The following is a 23,962-nucleotide window of genomic DNA, read 5'->3' as shown; positions in this document are numbered from 1 at the left end:
AAATATCATCAAAATGAATATTCTCCCCAGAGCCACATACAAATTTAATGCAATACCCATCAAAGTTCCACCATGCTTAAGAGAATAGAACAAACACTGCAATAGAACAAACACTGCAATCATTTATCTGGAACCTGAAAACACCTAGAATTGGCAAAACCATCCTGAGGAAAAGAAACAGAAATGGAGGCATCACACTCCCAGACCTTAAACTATATTATAAAGCCAACATCATCAAAACAGCATGGTACTGGAACAAAAATAGGCACACAGACCAGTGGAACAGAATTGAAAGCCCAGAAATAAATCCCCACACCTATGGACAGCTAATCTTTGATAAGGGGGCCCAAAGGATTAAATGGAAAAAGGAGGCTCTCTTCAATAAATGGTGCTGGGTAAACTGGGTTGAAACATGCAGAAGAATGAAATTGAACCACTTTATCTCACCAGAAACAAAAATCAACTCCAAATGGATCAAAGACCTAGATGTTAGACCAGAAACAATCAAATACTTAGAGAAAAACATTGGTAAAACACTTTCCGACTTGCATCTCAAGGAATATCTTTAATGAAATAAACCCAATTGCAGGGAAGACTAAAGGAGAAACAAACCAATGGAACTACATCAAATTGAAAAGCTTCTGCACATGCAAATAAACTATTAAACAAACAAAGAGACCCCTCACAGAATGGGAGAAGATCTTCACATGCCATACATCAGACAAGAAACTAATCACCAAAATATATAAGGAGCTCAGCAAACTTAGCACCAAAAAAGCAAATGACCCCATGCAAAAATGGGCAGAGGTTATGAACAAAACATTCACTACAGAGGAGATTCAAAAGGCTAACAAACACATGAAAAACTGCTCAAGGTCACTGATTGTCAGAGAAATGCAAATTAAGACAACACTAAGATACCACCTCACTCCTGTAAGAATGGCATACATCAAAAAGGACAGCAGCAACAAATGCTGGAGAGGATGTGGGGACAGAGGAACACTTTTACATTGCTGGTGGGAATGTAATTGGTACAGCCTCTGTGGAGAGCAGTCTGGAAAACTCTCAGAAGGCTAGACATGGACCTTCCACATGATCCAGTAATTCCTCTCCTGGGGTTATAGCCCAAGCACTCCATAAAACCCAACCAAAAAGAGGTGTGTACTCCTATGTTCATAGCAGCACAATTCATAATAGCTAAAACCTGGAAGCAACCTAGGTGCCCAACAACAGATGAGTGGCTGAGAAAGCTGTGGTATATATACACAATGGAATACTATACAGCTATCAAGAACAATGAACCCACCTTCTCTGACCCATCTTGGACAGAGCTAGAAGGAATTACGTTAAGTGAGCTAAGTCAGAAAGATAAAGATGAGTATGGGATGATCCCACTCATCAACAGAAGTTGAGTAAGAAGATCTGAAAGGGAAACTAAAAGCAGGACCTGAACAAATTGTAAGTAGGGTATCAAAGTAAAAACCCTGTGGTGAGGGGTAGACATGCAGCTTCCTGGGATAGTGGGGGGTGGGAGTGGGTGAGAGGGATGGGTCACAGTCTTTTGGTGGTGGGAATGGTGTTTATGTACACTCCTAGTAAAATGTAGTCATATAAATCACTAGATAATTAATACGAGAGGGGGAAGATTAATTGTATGTCTTTAAGTTTTTCAAAACACAAACTGAATCTTTTCAATATATAGGCTGTGTAAATGATATGCAGACTCTCTCAAAAGCCTAGTCCAAGTAGATCAGAAGCAACCAATAGCACAGCTATATACAAGATACTGGTTACTGTACAGCAAACCCTAACAAAAGGATTTTTCAAAGTTAACCCAATTACCAAATAATGTGATGATAACATTAACTATCTATTGTCTTTTTGAACCCTAAGACAGCAGGAACGTCACATCTCGACTATAGAGCCTCTACTTCCCCCAGTCTTGGAACCCTTGGCTAGGACCCACTTTCCCGTATGCCTCTCCCAATCCATATCAAATAATATTGCAGCTGCCGATCACAACCTAACCAACACAACGATTGCCACCTCAACATACTTCACTTCAGACTGTGTCCAGAGACTTCATGTGTAGAATGACAACCCTTCAGCTTCATTACTCGGGTGAGACCTTTCCTTTCACAATACACTCTAATTCCATCTCAGGTGGTTCACTTTCTAACAAAGTCCCAAAACCTAGATATACACCAGTTTCTGTGAGAGAGAGCATATGTTCACACGTATCCGTAAACTACTGCAAAATATATACCTGAAAGCAGAAGTACACTAGAGTTTGCAGTGAGTACCCCCCTGACACTTCCTCTCCAATATTCCAAGCTTTGGGTCCATGATTGCTCAACAATTTGTTTGGCTTCGTATGTTAACTCTCTTTTCAGTTACCAGGTTCCAGATGTCATCAGGATGCCGACCAGGCTTCCCTTGACTGAAGACCCCACCAATGTGTCCTGGAGCTCAGCTTCCCCAGAGACCCACCCTACTAGGGAAAGAGAGAGGCAGACTGGGAGTATGGACCAACCAGTCAATGCCCATGTTCAGTGGGGAAGCAATTACAGAAGCCAGACCTTCTACCTTCTGCAACCCACCATGACCCTGGGTCCATGCTCCCAGAGGGATAGAGAATGGGAAAGCTATCAGGGGAGGGGGTGGGATATGGAGATTGGGTGGTGGGAATTGTGTGGAATTGTACCCCTCATACCCTATGGTTTTGTTAATTACTCCTTTCTTAAATAAAAAAAAAAGTTGAAGTATGGGTACTGCTATTCAAAGAAAGCTATTAAAATGCCAAATCTTTGCCTGGGTCATGAAGACTGTGTAAAATATATCTTATGGAAAGGACAAACTTATGACGAGGAATTATAAAGGCTTATACAGGGGCAGAGGAGATAGCATAGTAGTTATTCAAATAAAATAAAGTAAAATAAAAGTTCATGCCTGAGGCTCCAAAGTTACAGGCTCAACTCCTGATACCACCTACCACCATAAACCAGAGTTTAGCAGTGTTCTGGGTAAATAAACAAGAAAGAGGAGGAATGTTGTATGCTTTACATTGGGTTCTAGTTCTCCCCCGCCAAGAGAATTAGATCAGTCCTGTTAATTTCACGGGCCCGCTTGGCCCCACCCCTAGGAACCCTGCCAGAGTTTCTGAGTTTGAGAGTAAGAGAGAGTGCCAGAGTTAGAGGGTTCCTGAGTTGCAGAGGAAGAGAGAGTGCTTGCGCCGCCGCAAAGAGACAACAGAGTTCTGTTTGGTGATTAATTTGTCTTAGTTTATGAATCGTTGTTCCTGAATAAAGAAATACAGCTTCCCTGCCCAGCCATCTGTCTCTGGTCATCTCTGTTACCCGCCTGTGAAGCTAACCCACTCGGCAAGAGCCTAAAAATTTTAACAACAAATGGCGCCCACGTGGACCTGACCTGCGCATCTCTCAGATAAGTAAAGACAATTTGGCTACCTATGTACTATGGCCTTCTCTTCTGCTTGTGAAGAGATCTCCAAAGGCCTCTGCTCTTTCTTCACGAGACTGTTTTGCTGTTTCTGGAACATTTATCTCTGGACCACTCTGTGGTTTCCACTCGCTCGGGCGAACTCAGAACAGCCAGCGGGAATAGCCAGCAGGCGGGAGGCGAGGCGCGGAGCTGCTGTTTCCACCTGGTTAAACAGCCAGCCAACCGGCTGCGCCCAGACAACCCCGCGCACCGCGCCCACAGCCCCACAGACCCGCAGCCTGCAGGAGGCCGACACCAGCACACAAGAGCCCCAAGAGCCCCGCAGCCCACAGGAGGCTGATGCCAACATGCTGGAGCCCGATGCCAACATGCTGGAGCCCGATGCCAACACGCTGGAGACCGATGCCAACACGCTGGAGCCCGATTCCAACACGCAAGAGCCCGAGGCCAGCCCACAGGAGCCGGCTCTCCACCGCGTGGCGCAGGGCACTGGACACGTGATCCCTCCATGCTGCTCGGCCACTGCGAACAGGGCAGCAGACATGTCAGGGCTATGGGGCAGGGCCGCGGCAGCCTATCATGGCCGCCACCCCTGGGCACCTAGCCCCATGCCTTCTACAAAACTGGCCCGCCTGCCCTCTTGCTATGAATTCTGGAACCATCCTGGGCCTCCCGGACCCCTGGGCTCCCTGCCGAAACTGGGCACACGAGATCTCCAGCCACCAGTCTGGTCTGAAGGCAGACAAGCTAGAGTACGCAGAGATTTGTGCAGAGATCACAACCTGCAATTCCTAGAAGTGAAGCTGCGCGGGAAGCCACCTCCGGATGGTGAACCCACCCCCAACAACTAAGACAGTACAGATTTAAATTCGTGTTTAAAATGACATGTCTTCGTAACAAACGTTTCTCTCCTTGTGTATTAATGACCATGTTTATGTGTATGTTTAAAGTTTGGTAAACAGTAGCTTTAAGGCTAAATTCTTCCTAGTCAAAGTTAAATGAAAAAGGTTTTCAATGTAATTCTCATAAAGATAAAAATTAACTTACATTTAAAGTCTGAGGTAAAAATTAGTTAACAATCAATATATTTTAACTAAATTGGTCTAAACAAAAGGTTAAATAGACTTGTTGATGTGTAAAACTCTCCATTACCTTCTCTATTAGAAATGGTAGATCGCACAATGGCTATGCTAATTATTCTCATGCCTGAGGTTTCCTCTCCGGCCCACACCTAGGGTGTGTCTCCATCTTGAATGGGTGTAACAAAAGGTTAAAAGACGTTGTTGATATGTAAAAGTCTCAAATTCCTTCTCTATTAGAAATGTTGGATCGTGCAGTAGATATGCTAATAACAAGTTTTGTTTCATAGTAAGTAAGTTGCAGCCAGCTGCCTTTGGGACTCTAGGCCGTTCCCCGCCCCCATGCAAATGCCTGGTCGAGGCAAGTAGCCCCCCAGAGGCAAGAAATGTTTTTTTTAAGCTGATAAAGTTTAGCCCACAGAGGCAGATATGGCCCCTCAGGCCTTCCCTTAGCAGTACACTGGTTCTTGTTACTTACATGTTTCTCCATGTTTGTGCCAGTTTCTTTTTTTAAAAAAAATGCCTGTATGATATATGGTTCTGTTCACCCCTCACCCTTGATACTATAGTCATTTAGTTAAAAAGAAAAGGGGGAATTGTTGTATGCTTTACATTGGGTTCTAGTTCTCCCCCGCCAAGAGAATTAGATCAGTCCAGTTAATTTCGCGGCCCGCTTGGCCCCGCCCCTAGGAAACCCACCAGAGTTCCAGAGTTGGAGAGTTCCTGGGTTCCTGAGTTCCAGAGTAAGAGAGAGAGTGCTTGTGCCGCCGCAAAGAGACAGCAGAGTTCTGTTTGGTGATTAGTTTGTCTTAGTTTATGAATCGTTGTTCCTGAATAAAGAAATACAGCTTCCCTGCCCAGCCGTCTGTCTCTGGTCGTCTCTGTTACCCGCCCGTGAAGCTAACCCGCTCAGCAAGAGCCTAAAAATTTTAACAACAGAGGAAGAGGAAGTAAGAGAAGGGAGGAGGAAAAAGATGAGAAAGAAGGAAGAGGAGGAGAAGAAGAAGGAGAAGGAGAAGAAGAAATTGGCACAAAATAGTTTTGAAGAGGAGAGGACCTCCACCTTCAGCAATATTGACTACTGTGTCTGCAATTATGTCATAATATTTGAATCAGGAGATTTATCCAAACTGAAAGAATTGTAAAAAAAAAAAAATATTGAAAGATAATTAAGCCAGAAAACATAGTTTATGATAGCTAAAGAAAGTGATAGCTAGGAGCTAGCAATATATCCACAGGTAATAAGTAACATTTTGGTGGCTTAATTTTATTTTATAGGACTGTTTCTTGTTTGGGAGATTAGGCAAAAGTAAAAGAATTATCTGTCTTTATTTCCAACAAACATTATGTAGCATAACTCCATTGACAACATGACTGTTTTAGGTTAAATCACGATACAGTTAAGGAGGTGAGTGTATCTTATTAAAGGTTTCACATTTTATTTTATTTATAGGACAATAATACTATATGGTCAAAATTGCCCTTGAAATTGTTTTTAATGTGTCTCAGGAAGAACAACACACCAGTTTTTTCCTCCAGCTATGGAACCAATCATTTCCCTATGATTGAGCATTATATGAAGTAGTTGGCTCATGCTTACACACTATACTATATAGTCCGCAAAAATCTTTGGAACTGGAGTCACACTCACCCTGATAAAACAATCAAACTAAGGGCTTCATAAAACTAAAGGATCTGTGGTGAAAGGACTGGCTTTAACATATACTTGCATCAGCTATTAGAAAAGAAAAAGAAAGAAACTTAAAAATGAGAGAGAGAGCTGGATGATAGTGCAGCGGGTTCAGTGCATATGGCGCAAAGCGCAAGGACAGGCGTAATGATACTGGTTCAAGCCCTCCCCCACTAGGGAAAGATAGAAACAGGCTAGGGGTATGGATTGACCTATCAACACCCATGTCCAGTGGAGAAGCTATTACAGAAGCCAGACCTTGCACCTTCTGCAAACCAAAAGAATTTTGGTCCATACTCCCAGAGGGGTAAAGAATAGGGAAACTTCCAATGGAGGTGAGGGGACATGGGACTCCAGTGGTGTAAACTGTATGGAATTACATACCTGTTATCTTAAAATAGTGTAAGTCTTGGTCCGGGAGGTGGTGCAGTGGTAAAGCTTTGGACTCTCAAGCATGATGAGGTCCTGAGTTCCATCCCCAACAGCACATGTGCCAGAGTGATGTCTGGCTCTTTCTCTCTCCTCCTGTCTTTCTAATCAATACCCTACCCTTCTTCATCTACATGGTCTCATTTATTTTGTCTGCATACTTGTTGATCTTTTTATCCCTATTAAAAGTCAAACACATGGAGAAGGAGCTGGATGGGCTATTCTTGCATTCTGTGGTGTACACAACCTCTGTTAGGATCATGGCAAAACAAAAGCTGAGAATGATTTTTTTTTTCCTTTTACTTATATGGTTGTATTAAAAGTCCCTTTCAGATTTATTTCTGTTGTAAAAGCAATTTCTAATATGTCCTTCATTAAAAAAAAAAAAAAAGAGTCTCATATGAACTTTTGAAAAACTTGGGATTCCTGTAATCTTGATCTTTGTTCATGTTTTAACTTTCACAGTTCATCAGAACTACCGCAGACACGGTTTTGCTCATGTCTAGGTTCCATTTCCTTCCTGGAGACAGTGGCTTATAACATGGAGGCATGATCAGAATTTATGCACAGTCCTGAGACCAAGCAAAGGCTTCCTCTCACATGCATCCCTCATGAAATGCCATCTCTCCTGTCACATTGGTCCTTCAAACCAAGAGATGCTTGCCCTGGGGTCTTGACCCTCTCTGAATTGCTAGCTGCCTGATCTGAATTTAAATAATACTAACAAATAATCAAAATTATTGCTGAGGACAAACAACGACTGAGAGAGAGAGAGAGAGAGAGAGAGAGAGAGAGAGACGGAGAGAGAGAAAGGTGTAATATTATCCTCTTGGGCCATATATTCCCTTCTCACCATCTCTCATCTTTTCCCCTCTCAAAACCGTTCAGTAAGGAATATAATGCAAACTTCAGAAGTCATTATACATGTTCTAGTGAAGCACATTGAACAATCTAAAAGAAACTGGAAAACTAATTGTGATAAAGTATTTCATAAACATGTTGAGTGAGATAAGCCAGAAAGAGGAGGATGAATACTGGATGGTCTCACTCATCTGTAGAACTGATGGCACAGTGCAGTAAGAAAAACAAATGATAAGGTCAAACAGGCTGGCTGTGGTGTATTGCACCAAAGCGAAAGACTCTGGGGAAAGAGGGAAAGGAATGGGCTGGAGGGTCTCTGGGTTCCTGGTGTATGATGGGGGGACAGTATCTTGCAGACACTTACCATGGGAAGATAAAAAGTTGTACCTGTATGTCAACAACTATATTATAAGCCATTACCCTCCCCCAAGAAAGTGAGAAACTATTTTATATATTCCAGCATGTCTGGACATTATGAGTTCAGCATGTAATCAATCTGATACCAATTGTTGTATTGACTATACAGGAACGATCATAGCCTGACCTTCTTCAGAATATGAAACTTAAAGCAGTTGTCATTGCCACACAAATATTAAAATTGTGGCTCTGGTGGGAGCAGGTTCTGGATTGGGGCTTCGGAGTGATGAAGCAAGGGGTGGGAATTGGAATCATCTCCAGAACTTGTGGAAGTGTTCACAAAGAGAGGAAAGAATGCCTCAATTTTAGAAGTCACTCCATTTTTTCTCCCAATTTGAGGACCAGATTGGAAATAGTTTGTTTCCAATGGGAATGGAGAAATTAACAGAAACCCTCCAACATGAGAAGATTACATGATACATGATATAGAATCTTGGCATTCTCCTAGCTCACTTCTAAATCAGCCCACATCTTGCAACACTCATTTTTCTAAATAGAGGTGAAAGAAGACATCCTTAATGCCTATTCTAGCTAAGTACATCCCTTTTGGCATCATGTGTAAAACATAACTAGATTAATGATCAAAGGCTATACTAACTATGAAAGCAAATTGTTGCTACCTTGCCTTTACTGCCCTTCCCTCTGCTGCCGTTCTCTAGTACAGGGTTTCTCATGGAATAGCACCTGGCCTTCGCATCCTCTTGCCTCAGACTTTTCACCTTTTGGGGCTGAAGTAGATGAGGTGGCATATTAGAGCAAAAAGTTATTGTGAGAGCCAAAATTAAATATCAAAGAACAGTCATATTATTGTAGGCCATAGTTGATTTGTACTTGCTTTTTCCCACGACATTTTATATCCCATGACAGAAGCTGTCATGTGTGGGGAAGTATTCCAGAAAGTTGACCAATGATCTGTGAATTCATATATTGCTAGCCTTTTAATTCTGCTCTGAGACTTACTTGATCCCCCTTCTAACAGTCACATTGCAACAAGTGATGTAGACATTTCAGAGCTGGTCTATAATGACATAAAATATGTAAATAAATGTTTTTAAAGCATGTCAAGGAAAAAAAACAAACTTTTAAAAAAAATCATCAAAAGGCTATGTTTTTCATTGTCAGATGCGTTCGTTCTCATTTTCAGATGACAAGCACATTGACAGAGACTCAATGTTCTTGAAAGTATATTTTTTAATATGCAGACTCCCTGATTTGAAGATTAAGAGTTCAGTGGCACACACAAAACATGTGCCTTTAAATGCCTTAATTATTTCAGATGCAAATTTAAAATGCAGACACCTAGTGTTACTTAAATGCACCCAGGTTTTTGTGATTTAATAATAGCATCTGTTTTGGATTTTCAACCACAAAAGTGCGTTTAATCTGTTCTTCCTTTAGTTGAACTTTTCACATCTGCTTGGGCTCGGTTCCCATAAGCTAAAGACCAGGTCTTTTCCCAAAGTAGGAAGTCTACCTGTACCACTGTTGTTCCAACTCAAAAGGTCTGGTTTTAATACCAACTGAATGTTTCAAAAGAATAACAAAAATAAACCCTCTTACCCATAGTGCATTTCTTTGGCTTTTTTTGGCTTTCGTAGCAGCATTTTCATGCAGTCATTTTATGGATGAAATGCTGAGTGGAAATTAGAAGTGAAAATAGTGAATTGTCAAGTCATATGCACCCACCTAGCACCCCCACCCCAACCAACATCATGAGAAGAACAATGCATTCTAATCAGATAATTTCTTTTGTGAGAAGTTGCACCAAGCATAGACAGTGAGTTAAAAGCCCTAGAGGTTTGTTTTGGACTCTTACCTAAAGCTTATCTGGAGACCATGGATCCTGAAAAGTAGGTCGGAAAATGTTGCAAGAACAACATTACCTCAGAGACTTTCCATAAGTGTTTGCTGCCTGTGGATTTAGATTCGACCTCTACCCTGCTTATTGCAAACCCTAAGAGGCAAATCTAAAATCAGAGACTCAGAAACCAAATCCTTGGCCATGTCTTTGAAAAATAACCAGGGCACTAAGAAGACATGTTTTTCCCCCCTTCCCTTATGAATTTGCTTGAGAAAGTTATTGAATAAATGAGGGCCTGGGTTAGATATGTGTTAATTGTTTCTTCACAAGTGGAAGGATTAATGCTCTTTATCAGCATTTACATGAGATTGAACAAAGCTGAATATTTAGTCTTTATTTGGACAAGACTTAATTGATATCAAGTCAGTCTAATTATTTAATTTTAGAAATTTATCTTGAATATGTGAGATGCACATAATTATATATTTTTTCTGACACATGATTATGTAATTATATTTGGTCCTGTTTTAAGGACAGAGGAACACAGAACACTGCAATTAGTAGGTGTTCAACCCATGTTTGGTGAATGAGGCTTAATGAGGCAATATAATGGGAAAGCCTGGTACAGTACCTTTGTCTATGCAAACAAGACAATTGCGTGATTTGAATAATTTCGCAATGTTTAACATAAATTGGGTTGTCAGTGGGGAGAATTCAATTTAAATAAACAAATATTTGTTGTCATGGATGAGACCTAGGTCCACACCCAGCTCCCACAGCACTGGAGTAAACCTCACTTTTGTTCTCTCTCTCTCTCTCTCTCTCTTGCTCTTTCTCTTCCTCTCTCTCTTCCTCTATATCTCCCTTTGTACCTAAAAAAAAAATCATCCTGAGGTGATAAAACATTGGTGATAACAAGGAATATATATATATATTCAATTTCCAGGTCAACTCCAAAAAAAAAAAATGAGTAGGAGGCTTAAAAGGTTAAAGATGGAGAGTCGGGTTGTAGCACAGAGCACAGCGGGTGAAGCACAGGTGATGCAAAGCTCAAGGACAGGCATAAGGATCCCCGTTCGAGCCCCCCGGCTCCCCACCTGCAGGGGAGTCACTTCACAAGTGGTGAAGCAGGTCTGCAGGTGTCTATCTTTCCCTCCCCCTCAGTCTTCCCCTCCTCTCTCCATTTCACTCTGTCCTATCCAACAATGATGACATCAATAACAGAAACAATAGCTACAACAATAAAGCAACAGGGCAACAAAAGGGAATAAATAAATCAGTTTTTAAAATAAGGTTAAAGCCAATGGGTATGCAAATTAAGAATGTGTCAATAAAAATGCTGCTACACGGGTCCTAGTGCGCATAGACAGGACTTATAAGAAAAGTCATCAAAATTCAGGTAGTTTTGAAGAGCTGGGCAAGATATAAATAGCAAGGATAAAAGTGATCTGGATAAAGAGCCAAAGATTTCAGGCCTAGAAAGTAATGTTAGGAAAAGTTCAGAATTACAAGCAGTCTCATTTGTCTGGAATACAGACTTCTAAAGAGGGGATTAGCTCAGGGTAAAGATAGAAAAACAACTCAGTGGCATATTGTAGAATATTCTAAATGCCATGCCAACGAGCTTGTTCAGAGTTCAGCAAGGCATGAGAACCCGAATCTCCAAATCACACGTTCAGATGGCTGCCCCGCATTTTCAACTGTTTTATTACCGTAGTCATAACCGAACAGTTAACATTATTTTTCCAAACTTGGTCAAATACCTTGGACATAACTCTAACATTCATTTCCCTTTTGTTTGTTCAGAAGAGAGTTTGTAAGAGTTGGTGGAGGGTGGGGGTGGTCTGTCAAGTTTCCTGATCCCTAGATTAGGCACTGGGTTTGGAGATAAAGCAGAGAGGCTCTTTTAAATGATCCTGAAGCAAAAACATACGTTTCCTGACAGTGAGAAGGAAATTCTAAAGAAAAGAAACATGACTTTTCCAAGAGGTTTAGAACTTTATTCACTCAGGTATTTAAATTACGTGCTTATCATGATCTATTAGACATTTGACAACCATAAGAACTAAGTTCTACAAATGGACCATTTGTCAAATGACAACTAATAAAATTTTGTTAATTAGTTAGTTATTGTTCTTGTCAAGGCTTCACCACTCTGAGTTGACTCTTTGAGGCAGTATGGGAGAGACAGAGACAGAAGGAGAAGGGGAAAGATACTATAGCACTGAAGCTACTCCCAGTGATGTGGTGGCTGGGCTTAAAGCTAGATCTCACATGGCTAAGCAAGAGCCCCCAAGTGAGCTATTTGCATGGAAAATTATTTGTTTTGGCATCAACTTTGAAGGGGTTTTATATCTGTGTGTTTCCACACATTCTACTAGACATCTTTCCCCCAAGGAGTAAAGAAAGAGAAGGGAGAGAACTGAAAAAAGGAGAGATACCATATCACTACTCTTGTGCTCAAGAATCTTGCATCTGGGCCATGTTGGTGCTGCCATTTGGTAGGGTGAGGCAGAGAAGAACTTGGGTTCTCATATATGGTAAAATATGTGCTCTACTGAGTGAGTTATCTCCTCCCCACCCCCACCCCCTGACAGTATTTACAAGACCTGAAGCAACAAGAACTCAGTTCCTTTCACTTTGTTGAAAAAATAGCAAAGAAAACTATGTAAATCTGAATTTAGGAAGACTCTATGATAAACTGTCTTCCTGACATGAGATGGTAAAGATTATGTGTTGAATCACATAAAATTATGCTTACTTTTTCCAATCATGATGACATGTAGACAGGTGATAATGGATTAGTAGAAAGAGAGAAAGAGAGAAAGATAAAGAGAGAGAGAGAAAGAGAGACATCTAAGTGTGTCTGTGCACCAGAATGTGAGAAAAAAAATTTAATGTAATGCCTGCTACCACAAGATTAAAGCATGGGCCCCTTGCAATATATCTAAAATAGATTTTCTAGATTCTTCCAACATGAAGACACCAAATCTTATCTGCTATGCTCTCACCTATAGGTTCCTGATTATTAAACAATTTGTTCTGCTATATATCTTAATACTTTTCAGTCACCAAGTTGCAGATGTTACCATGACACCAACCTAACTTCCCTGGGCAGAGGACCTCACCAATGTGTTCTGGAACCCCACCTCTCCAGAGCCAGGCTCTGCTAGAGAAAAACAGAAACTGACAGGGAGTATGGATTGACCTGCAACCACCCATGTCCAGTGGAGAAGCAATTATAGAAGCCAGATCTTCCACCTTCTGCATCCCATAGTGATCCTGGGTCCATATTCCTAGAGGGATAAAGAATAGGGAAGCTTCCAATGGAGGGGATGGGGATGTGGAACTCTGGTGATGGGAATTATGTGGAATTGTACCCTCTCATCTTATAGTCTTGTCTATCATTATTAAATCAATAAAAAAGTAAAAGAAAAAGATATGAAAGCATGTGCATAATCTCACTGGTAAAAACCACTGGTTTCCCCTGCACTGAGATGCGACTATACACTTGAATTAGAAAAGTGAAAAAGATTCAACAACTCTTTACCTCCAGCCTATTTTACTTACTTCTAGTATTCTTATGGCAGGCGAGAATTCTACCACTGAACCAACTACACCTCCCGTGCTTCTAGTATTTTCAAATATACTGAGTAATCAAAGCAACATCCATGATCATATCTCAGTCATCTCCAAGCCCAACATAATGTTGAACAACTTGACTCATAAATTATTTTTCAATTTCAGCTTTCTCAACAAGTCTACCCCTAACCTAAGGGTCCATTATATCACATAGAGATAACAGCAGTAAGATACTACCTGGCCCTTTTCTTGTCCTTTTCTACTTATTTTCCATACTTATTTTTATGCAGCAGGCAGACAGAAGTGAATTTGTCACTGCCTCCTCCCAACTCTCCATCTCTCTACACTGTTTGTAGGATTTTATTCATTTTTGTACCTCTTAAGATTAGCTGTGAGTGAAACTGAAGTCAATTTAATCAAATCTATGATAACTAGTCTCAAATGGGCAGATAAATTGATAAATCCTGAGATAAGTGAAGGGATGGAAAACAAGGGGAGATTCAGGATTGTGCTCTTATTCCCAGAGGTAGCTAAGTTTCTTTTGAAAAATGAAGCACTCATTTTCTTTGCTTCTGCATAGGGTTCCCACGATTACTCAATGATGTGGTATTCTGGAGTTGGACTTGATTCAGAACATGAGAAACCTGATTTTTTTTAAAGTGAAAAGCACATTTTAAAGATGCAATCTATACAATACAACTTCTCAAATAGCTTACTTCCCTCTTTTTTTTTTTTTTTTTTGGCTATAGTACTTGCAGAAGAATTATATTATTACTCCAGATTGGAGGTACGGATTCTATTTAATAAGACTACTCAGTCTCAACTCTTAACATATCTCATCTCATAAAGGATTAAAACCACATCATTATACAACAATTTGTAAGAATCATAATGCTTTTAACAAGCAAGAAATGGATTTAAAAGTACTTCATACCTTGTTAAAGAAATCCTCTTGTTCCCCCAGAAGCCCTTTTTTTAATGTCTTATTAGTGGCATTTGATCTGACTGACATATTGACCAGTAATTTCAACAGAAGAGGAATCTTTCCACTGAGATCTCAAAGGGAATATAAATTTGTGACTATAAATTCAATAGGGATAGCATTCAAACAATTTCTTTACAATAACCCTGCATACTCTAAAATCACTTTAAAAGTGGCTTTAGATTATAAGTCAGATTCTTCAATGAACCAGTGTTCAAACTATTCTCATAACAAATCCAACATTTGTATTTGAATTTTCGAATGGGCACAGTAGTTCTGGCCTTGGCCATATCTACTTTTGACTCGTATTCTTCTTCTTCTTCTAGCGTTTGCCCTTCTTCCATAGCCAGTCAACAGCGTCAGGTTGCTGCTTGTTGCTGGCTTTGAAAGTGACTGGGATCCATGTGGATTCAGTCGGCTAGGAAGGATCGTCAGTTTCCCCAATGAATGGGTCCTCACGGGATGCACCACGGGAAGGTCGATCCAATGCATCCCGTATTGATAGAGAATAACAAATTAGTACCCAAAGCTGCTGGGCTGTACTTGTAGTTGTTCAGATTCTTTGTTTTGCTTTTCCAATGATGCCATTTTGCACTACTCGCACATTAACATTGATTAGTTTCTGATGTCGTGTTCTTTTGAATCAGCAACTTCTTAAGACGTGGGAGTGGGGAGGTGATGCAGTCATTTTATCTTTTTTTCTTATTTTTCCTCCAGGCTTGTCCCTGGAGCTTGGTGCTGGCAGTACAAATTCACCATTCCCAGAGACCATTTCCCATTTTATTTTATTTTATTTATTATTTGATGGGACAGAGAGAAACTGAGAAGAGAGGGGGAGATAGTGAGAGAAGAGAAAGTCCCATCCAGACCTGCTTCACTGCTTGTGGGGAGCAGTGGCTTGAAGCTGGACACTGGCATAGGCCTATGTCCGCTTAACTGGGTATGTCACTTCCCAACCCCCCCCTCCATATTTTTTCTTTTTAAAAATGCCTTTGAGGAAAAGTGAAATAAGTCCAACTGTAACAAAATATTAAATGTACTTAGATAGTTCATTTACTATTTTCACAATGAACTATTCCAACTAAGCATCTGTAGGACATTTTTAAATGGTTCTTCGCAGCTATATTATTAAAGTCTCTTTGTTCCCACTTCGCTACAAATATGATTTCTGGTTTGTTTGATTTTTATTGTTCAAAAAATAATGAATAAAGTAATCCTGAGTGTATATGTGTGTGTGTATGTATGCATTTTGAAGTTTTTTCATATTTTTACATTTCTTATTCTATACAAGAAAAATCAGAATTCAGATCATGAATGTTAAATGAATCACTTGAAAAGTTCGACTTCACTTTCTGGTAATATAGTCATAAAAAACTAACTTTTTATGGCATTGTGAATTTATCAGCTAAACATATATATGCTCATGATTCTCCATTGCGTTGATCTTCATTTTGTAAATTTTTCACCAGTGTTTACTATTACTGAAGTAGTGACAACATGCTCTACTTAAGATCAAACAATCCCTTGAAATCTGGCAAGTTTTAACAGAAATTTAAAACAACACTTTCCAGGGGGAAAACTCTAACCATCTGCAACTGTTAGTATTAACACTATCCTTTCCTTTTTTTCCCCTCCCTTTATTATTTACACTTCCTATTAATTTCAAAACTATCTGTCATTAGCGATTAACTATAAACAAATGGTTGAAGGGGAAGTTTGTATGAGTAATTTTTTCCTAAGTCAAACAAATACTCTCTTGTTTCAGATACATGACTTTCCTGTTCACACCCAGGTCTACCTGAGCTCTGAAAATAAATTAAATAAATAAATAAATAAATAAAATCTATGGCAGTACACAGAAATTATTGCTTTCAGAAAGTGGAGGTTATTATCTTAAATACTAATGTTGAGACACTTACAGCTTTGGGATAGATTTCTTCAAAAAGGGGAAAGGGTTTAATCTGTTGATAAGAACTATATTCCAGTAAAGGTTTAGATTAATATGTAAATTAGAAAGCACATAGAAATGTCTGCACATGAAAAGAACTTGATGACATCAGACATATCCCCACTTCCACCTCCACCCCCCTTTAATGGTACTTTGTCCAAAGGACATAAGCCCAGCTACACTGGATGAAGCAGTCTCAAACCAAATTATGTCCCTTTTTCTCAGACCTTGTCATAGCCTTCAGGACATTTCAGCCAATGTCACCCACTTGTATCATTGCCAGAGTGAACACACAGTTCAATTCTGAAGTAGAGTTGCCTCTTTGATGTTGTTCCGCCACCATTTCCTTTCCATTCACTTTTATCTCTGTCCTGGCACTCATTCCTGCTGCATCCTCCTCTCCAGATGGTCTCCATCTCCCCTTTAGAAGTGCCCAAAATACTCTAGCTTCCTCCTCTTGATCTTTCCCCATAGACAGCCATGTTATCCCTTCAGATTTTCATACCCACTTATTCCCTGTTCTATTCTTACATTCTCACATTTTTTCTATGTGGAAAAAGATCACAAATAAAGATCACAAAGTCATTCATTTTAACTATTTTCTGGAATACTTACTTGATATATATGCAACATGTATTGATTAACTATTATTCATTAGAGTGTAAGGCAATTGGAGCTCAGATATAAACAGAGCATAACTCATCAGAGAAGAATAATGAGATCAGGATAAGATTGTGGGATGGGGTGGGGTACATAAGGACCGGAAGCTTAAAAGAGAACATCAATTGTTCATCATAAAAATGTTCCTGTAGTCAGGTCTTGAGGGATGAATAGGCACTCACCAGACTGATCCTGGGTAAAAGTCAGATAAAGGAAATCACTGAGAGAAATATTAAACAGATGCCAAGTATGGAGAACTTTTAAGTATTGCCTTGGTTTGTGAATCATTGTTAAAAGCAGGTGGGTTATATCCAACAAATGAATTTAGAGAAGCAGGTATAGGAAAGAAAGGACCTCTTATGCTCTGATGTTAGTACTCAACTAGAAGGCCACAGCAAACCTTAACAGGGTTTAAATAAGTAAAATACATGACCATGTTTGTTGTTATTCAGAGAAGATTTTTTTTTAATTTTTAAATATTTGATATGTATTCATTATGAGAAAGAGGGAATAAGAGGGGCAGGAGAGTGAAACAGAGCACCAGAAAACTGCTCAGTTCTGGCATAAGATGTTAACAGGGGGAGTCAGACAATAGCTCAGCAGGTTAAGCGCACATGGTATAAAGCGCAAGGACTGGTATAAGAATTCCATTTCAAGCCCCCGGCTCCCCACCTGCAGAGGAGTCACTTCACAGGCAGTGAAGCAGGTCTTTAGGTGTCTTTCTCTCCCTGCTCTGTCTTTCCCTCCTCTCTCCATTTCTCTCTGTCCTATCCAACAACAATGATATCAATAACAACAACAATAAAGCAACAAAAAGGAATAAATAAATACTAAAAAAGAAGACGTTAATAGGGACTAAACTTGTGACCTCTGGTGCTTCAGGTATGCAAGTTGTTGCTATAAGGGACTAAGATATGTGCAGTCTTGAATAATGTATTGGTCTTCATTCTAGCGAATAGATGGGCAGGAAAAAGAAACTGGACAGAGAAACTTGATATAGTATCAATATAATAACTCCAGTGTGAAGTGATGAAAGTCTAAACTAAAGCAATATGAATAGGTTTGGAAAGGGGAAAAGAATGACTCCAAGATTTATAACAGATCCAAGTCTAGTGACTGAGCTACAAGGGGAACAGTAGAGAAGACTTTGGGAAATTATAGATTTAAAAATCAGGAAGCGGAGGGTAGGGGGGCAGTGTTACCTTTTGATTATCTACAAGTAAAGTGCATGGAGTTGCCTCATGCACGTGAGAGAAGGCAGAGTTTAGGAGCAATCTGAGCACAGGTAATAACTTGCATAACATGTTTTCTGATAATTATGGAACTCAAATACACGATTAATAGCTTGAGAGCAAGTACAAAGAAGAGAAGAAAGGTCTCAAGCCTCAAGTTCAACAAAACACATTTTCATATCTATATCACATCAGAGAGCTTGTATAATAAAATGATTTATAAGGAAGTTCAAAAATTCAGGGTATAATTGACAAGGCAATATTCTATTTAGAATTATCTTTTAAAATGAGTAGCAACTATTGAATGATAATTACCCCATGAAAGTAAATAATGAAGCATTCTGACTATTATTTTGGAGTTTGAAGGAGAAAGTGAAGGGAAATTATGATTATTGTGCAACCATATTTTAAGATGGGAGAAACTTTCATATATCATGATCAGGAAGAATCAGTGGAACTTAACAGAGGACAAGGGCATGTTAAATAATTACCAGTTAACATGAGTAGTATTATATAATGAAATTTAGAAAATTTAGGGACATGGCTTGCATGTCTACATTCGTCTACCTTCCCATGAATATAAAGTTCAGCAGTATTTATACTTCAAATTTATTTAAGACTATTTGTAAATTTATGTTTTTATTTGCACACACAAACATGAAAAACAAATTTTCACTAATATATGGTCAAAGTACCTACTAGAAAGAGCACATAGAATAATTACCTTGAAAATATGCTAAGAAGACCCTGGTTTGAGCCACTGGCCACCAAATGGGAGCACTATAAAAAAGGAAATTTTCATGACCACTGGAGAAGTGCTGTGGTGTCTCTCTTTCTCCCTCTGTTCTCCTTCCCCCTCTCTCTTTCCCCATCCTCCACCCAGGAAAAACAAAATATCCTGCTGGGTATAGTGGATAGGTATAAGCATGAAGATTTTCTCAACCAAAAAAAAAAAAAAATCCACATTGCTGTGTGTGTATTACCTATTTTCTCAAAGTGATTCATACAGAGAACACAAAGACATATTATAAATATTGCTGCCAAGATCCACCATTCTACCTGCTAAAGAAAAGTCCTAGAGATTGCCTAGTATACCAGTGCCAATTGGAACACCAAAGGTAAAGTTAAATCCAGTTTGATAACTTATTCTTTTTACTATTATTACTTTATTTAAAGTCTATTGTGTTAGAGATGAGAATATCTGTTACTGCCTTTTCTTGTGGTCCACAAGCCTGTATGATAGTTTTCCATCCTTTCACTTACAAGCAGCCTATGGTTTTGTTTTGTTTTCTGATCCATCCTCCTACTCTTTGCCTTTTTATAGGTGAATTCAAGTCATTGACATTTATTGATATTATGGAGTTAAGGTATTGTAGTGTCATTATTGGTGTTACTCTCGATAGCACTCTGTCATTTCACGAACATCTCATAAAAACTGCAGCAAAGGTGAGCGCGAGGAATAACATCATTGCAAGACTGGCCAGCTCCTCATGGGGCGTGAGCGCTTCCACACTACGATCTTCATCTCTGGCATTATGCTATTCCACTGCAGAATACTGTGCCCCAGTATGGTTCCATAGCCCCCATGTCTACTTGGTAGATTCCAAATTATATTCCTCCATGAGGATGATTTCTGGAACCATCCGTTCCACCCCGGTTCCATGGCTGCCAGTTCTTAGCAACATCGCCCCGCCAGATATTCGTCGGGATGCGGCATCATCTAAGTTCATTTCCCACGTCTACGCTCGACCGGACCTGCCAATATACGCGGATATCTTCGCCCAACCTGTCCAACGCTTGATGTCTCGTCACCCAATCTGGTCCCCTATGCCTACACTGAACTTCTCTGTTCCAGTCTCTTGGAAACAGAGTTGGCAGTCAGCTGAGGTAAAGAACAAACACCTCATCACAGAGCCCTGCAAGCGTCAACCCAGCTTTGACCTAGCACGTTATGATCAGGCCCTCCTCAATCACTATCGAACAGGCCGTGGCCGGTGCACCACTATGTTCCATCGCTGGGGAGCCAGAGACGACCCGAACTGCCCCTGCGGCTACAGACAGACTATGACCCACATAGTTAACGACTGCCACCTCTCCAGATTCAAAGGAGGTCTCGAAACTTTACATCAGGCTCAACCTGATGCTGTTGACTGGCTATGGAAGAAGGGCAAACGCTAGAAGAAGAAGAAAGTGTCATTATTCAACAATTTTTTATCTGCTCTGATATATGGCAGGTATTTTGGTGATGTTCTTGTTTATAGGCAGTCTTTCAGGGCACGATTGGTGATGGTTACCTCTTTCAACTGTTGCCTGTCTGAGAAGGTTTTTCATCCCTCCATCCAGTCTGAATGAAAGTCTAGCAGGATATATTATCCTTGGTTGAAATCCTTTTTTATTGAGAGCTCGATAGATATCTTACCATTCTCTTCTGACTTTTAGAGTTTGAGTGGAGAAGTCTGCTGATAGTCTTATGGATTTTCCCCTGTATGTGACTTTTTGTTTTTCTCTTTCAGCATTTAGGGTCCTTTCTTTATCCTTAATTCTTTTCACTATAACTATGATGTATCGTTGTGTCTTCAGGTCTGGGTTGATTTTGTTTGGGACTCTCTGGGCCTCTTAAATCTTACTGTCCTTTCTGCTGTTTAAGGATTGGGAGTTTTCTTCCATTATTTCCTCTAGGATGTTTTCTTCCCCTTCCTCTCTTTATTTCTCTGGTAGGCCAGTTATGTGAATGTTATTTATTTTGAGATCATCCCATATGTCTCTGCTGTTGTTTTTGGTGTCACCCTCAAAAGGTGTTTTTTTTTCTCTTTTACCTTAGTTTTCTCTAACTCATCCTCTGTCATTCTGTTTTCTGCTTCTATTAATCATTTTCCTTATCCTCAACTTCCTTCTTCAGTTCAGTTATTTTTTTACCTTGCTCAGTTACAGTATTAGCATGTTCTGCTAGTTGGCCTTTTAGCTCATCTATTTTAGCTTTCAATTCTCTAATTACCTAGAGGTAGCTATTATTTTTCTTGAAGGTCTCATCTGTTGCTTCCCTATTTCTGATAGCCTTTTCCTCAATAGCTGTTTTCATTTCTGTGATTAATAAGTCAATTATTTTTTGGATATTTTCCTTATTTATTTATAGTTTCTGCTAGCTTACTTGGAGTTTTTTCTGGGTGTCTGTCCTGATTCATTGCCATAGTTGATTTCAATCTGACCATATTGTTTTATTGGTAATTTTTGCATTTTTGTGTCTTGGTTATTTACGTTCAGTTGTTGTATTGAATGAAGAGAAGTCTCATTAAACCAAAGGCTTCTTACAACTGAGGTCACAAACCTCAGCAAATACACAACAACAACAAAAATAATGATTAATGCAGTTTAACCAACCAAAACATATTAGCTACAAATATTCTGCTCACCAAAAAAAAAAAAACAGAAGAACAAATAAAACAATAACAATGACTGAAAAAAATACAAAGAAAGAACAATTACAGAAATCCGCTATTAATAAATTTAAGTAATTGTGGGAGGGGAGAGGTAATAAAGGAAGAGAGAAAGTGAGAGATAAAGAAATAAAAACCTGGGAGTCGGGCTGTAGTGCAGCGGGCTAAGCGCAGGTGGCGCAAAGCACAAGGACCAGCATAAGGATCCCGGTTCGAACCCCAGCTCCCCACCTGCAGGGGAGTCGCTTCACAGGCAGTGAAGCAGGTCTGCAGGTGTCTATCTTTCTTTCCTCCTCTCTGTCTTCCCCTCCCTCTCTCCATTTCTCTCTGCCCTATCCAATAACGACAACAATAATAATAACTACAACAATAAAACAACAAGGGCAACAAAAGGGAATAAATAAATAAAATAAATATTAAAAAAAAAGAAAGAAAAACCTTACCATGTCAGTCTTCTGGCACAAGATAGCTCACAGATATGCACAATTGAATACAGAAAATACAGGAGCAAAGGCTAAGATTTTTCAAATCAGAGAGAAGAAAATAAAAAGAAATGTAAGGAAAAGAAAGAGGGAAAAAGAGAGAGAGAGTAAAGAAAAGGGGGAGGAGTTACTACCACAATAGAGAGCACAGCCAGTAAATTCAATGCACCAACAGCCCAGCAAAGACTGATTTTGGTCATTGGAATGAGAAGGGAAATAAACTAATAGCAATGAAAAAAAATCATACTGACTGACACACCAAAAAAAAAAAAAAGTAAAACTAACACAAACAAGCAAAACAAAGACAAACAAAATTTAAAAAAAACTTAAAGATCAGTCTAAATTTTGAACTATTCCTAATTGTCTATCCAAAACCTACCCACTTTCCTAGTCAAAGCAAAAGCAACTGCAAAAAGCAACATAAGTTATGAGCTAGAGTTGAAGGAAAAAAGCTAGGGCAGAATGCTCTCAGGGACCTAGACGAGGCAAAAGATTGGTCAAGGAAATGGACAATCAGAAAGACTTCTAGCCCCCTGGAGGAGAGAAACAGGGAAAAAAGAAAAAAAAAAAAAAGGCAGCTCCTTCTGATGGCTCCTGCTGAGCCTGGAATCTTGAGAATGAGGTTGTCTCCATAGGAGGTCTGTTTGTCTGTGGCTGGTTCCCTAACCCCTCTGGAGTGAGGGTGTTGGGGTGTGGGGGCTATACAGAGGGCCAATTTTAACTCACAGAAACTCTGCTCAATGTGCTTTGTCATTTTGTATCCCATTCCAGCCTATATGTGATTTGTGGCTCTCTTCTTTGGCTCCACTCAGACCTCTCTTGTACACTTCCCTACACTTCCTCTACCACTGGCCTGGAAATATTTCCCTCACTTGAAATTTCCAGTTTTAAGCAGCAGCTTTGCAGAGAGAGGTCTTTACACCACCATTAGGAGAGGTCTTTACACCGCCATCTTGGCTCTCCAACATACTCTTTTTTAATATTTTATTTATTTATTTATTTATTTATACAGAAAGATACAGAGAGAGAAAGACCAGAGCACTACTCATCTCTGGTTTATGGTGGTGCTAGGGCTTGAAACTAGGATCTCAGACCCACTTTCTTTTGCATAATTATTGTGCTGTTAACCTACCTTGGTATCATACTCTTTTAAGTCTAATTTTCAGAGTCAGGAAATTTATCTGTGAGGAAGAAATTTGTTGTGATTTGTATTTATCGCAGGAACTTTAATACAGACACTCTGTTCTTTGCTGATATGAAATATTTTATTTCAATATTTTTAGAAGGTCAAGTTGTAACAAGATTAATCTATATTGGTTTTTGAATACTAAATATATGCTATTTGTCTTAAGAAATTGTGACAATATGCTTCATTCATGCAACATCAACAACAAAAAGTTTGAAGAGTCAACCGTTAACTAAAAATAGTGCAAGACAGACACATTTTTTATTTTACTATCATTCTTCTAGTCCTTTCTTTTTTTCTAAGTATGTTAATGGGAGAGATGTAAAAAAAATCTTAAATTTATCTGTCTTTCTTAAGTAAGCAAAAAGAAAACATTGGTTCTCAGCCTCAATTCACTTCAAACATTCTGCTCTAGTCCCGCTGGCATGTTACTTCAAAATTACAGTATAATATAGTCTTCCAATGTCAGGAAAATTAAATCTCATTGAATAGGTATGTGTGAAAATGCTTCAGACAAAAATATCCCCACAGATAGCACCTGACTGGCTCACAGCGATGTTCTCTATGTCTTATAAGAGGTTAGCAAGTAACTTCCTAACACATCACATTAATATTTTCTTCAAAGATGTCATTTTTTTCTTTAAAAAAGGAGTCAAACAAAGAAAATTAGGGTAAATATTTGCCCAGTCAAATGTGGGAGTAAACTGTTTATTTCAA

General features: G+C 39.4%; 1 long non-coding RNA gene across 4 annotated transcripts in view; it reads right to left on the bottom strand.

Annotated features, from left to right (window-relative positions):
- LOC132534341 (uncharacterized) overlaps nt 1–23,962 on the bottom strand; it is a 219,254-nt gene that overhangs the window by 71,075 nt on the left and 124,217 nt on the right. For 2 of the 4 annotated variants that reach the window (XR_009546071.1, XR_009546069.1), the window contains exon 1: nt 9,499–9,575. The exons of the other annotated variants lie outside the window; for them this stretch is intronic. This is a non-coding gene — a long non-coding RNA (uncharacterized LOC132534341). Of the gene's footprint in view, nt 1–9,498; nt 9,576–23,962 lie in introns of those variants that run through there. 4 annotated transcript variants of the gene reach the window in all.

This window comes from Erinaceus europaeus, chromosome 18 (genome assembly GCF_950295315.1).
Source record: "Erinaceus europaeus chromosome 18, mEriEur2.1, whole genome shotgun sequence".
Taxonomy (NCBI): domain Eukaryota; kingdom Metazoa; phylum Chordata; class Mammalia; order Eulipotyphla; family Erinaceidae; genus Erinaceus; species Erinaceus europaeus.
The sequence above is the reverse complement of the archived record's forward strand: the minus strand, read 5'-3'. Positions and strand labels throughout refer to the sequence as shown.